The sequence below is a fragment of the Crocuta crocuta genome, unplaced genomic scaffold, assembly GCF_008692635.1.
Source record: "Crocuta crocuta isolate KB4526 unplaced genomic scaffold, BGI_CrCroc_1.0 scaffold17, whole genome shotgun sequence".
Lineage (NCBI taxonomy): Eukaryota > Metazoa > Chordata > Mammalia > Carnivora > Hyaenidae > Crocuta > Crocuta crocuta.
In genome coordinates, this window is record NW_027532041.1 from 4,351,016 (window position 1) to 4,351,740 (window position 725).

The window sequence follows — 725 nt, forward strand, 5'->3', positions numbered from 1 at the left end:
CAATTTGCCTCCCGATTAATGTACCCTAGAGCACAGACTGGGAACGGTCTAAAGGTGGAAGAGTTTAAGGGGGGTGGGAAGGGTTGTCGTACGGTGGACCTTTATGTTTTCACCGAACCCAAGTGTCTCTCTGGGCCCGAGAAGTTTGGTCAGGGACCCTGCGGTGGTGAAGTGGGGGGCGGGCGGGCACACAACATTCCTGTGTGTTTACTGACCAGCCTGAACGTCCGCTGGAGACCCCGGCTGTGCAGCGCCTCCGGGGAGGCCGCCGGGCTGCCGTTTCTTTCTGATCAGTTCTCCCCAGGCGCTCGGAGAGGCTGCGCTCCAGGCCACCGGCGCCGAGGCCCTACGGGGTCAGCCCTAGGGAACTGCGGAGGACCCGCCTCCGCTGGCCTGGGCGGCCGAGGACGCTTCTGTTGGCTCTCAGGCCCGGAGATACCCGGCCAGGGTCTCCGCCCCGGTTATCTCTTGGCCCCCAGAGGTCCCCAGGGGGCCGGGCAAGGGGTGAGGCGCGGCAGTGGCATCCCGCGCGTCGGAAGCTCTGCGAGCCCAGCCCGAAGCAATGCAGACGGTGCAGGGAAGGGTACCGGCTGATNCTGCCGGAGCCGCCTCCCGCCGCCGCCGCCGGCGCAGAATCGGTGGCGCCGCTGCTCGCCTTCCAGGTAGGTGTCCTGGCGCAGGGGGACCCCGGGAGCCGACACAGCGGTGCCCGCACCGCGGCCCGG

General features: G+C 68.0%; 1 protein-coding gene across 5 annotated transcripts in view; it reads left to right on the forward strand.

Moving 5' to 3' along the window:
* Positions 1-596: 596 nt before the first annotated feature.
* OSBPL6 (oxysterol binding protein like 6) overlaps positions 597-725 on the forward strand; it is a 211,224-nt gene continuing 211,095 nt past the window's right edge. For all 5 annotated transcript variants that reach the window (XM_077776286.1, XM_077776285.1, XM_077776288.1 and 2 more), the window contains exon 1: positions 597-662. The gene's annotated coding sequence lies outside the window, so the exon portion shown is untranslated. The remainder of the gene's footprint in view (positions 663-725) is intronic.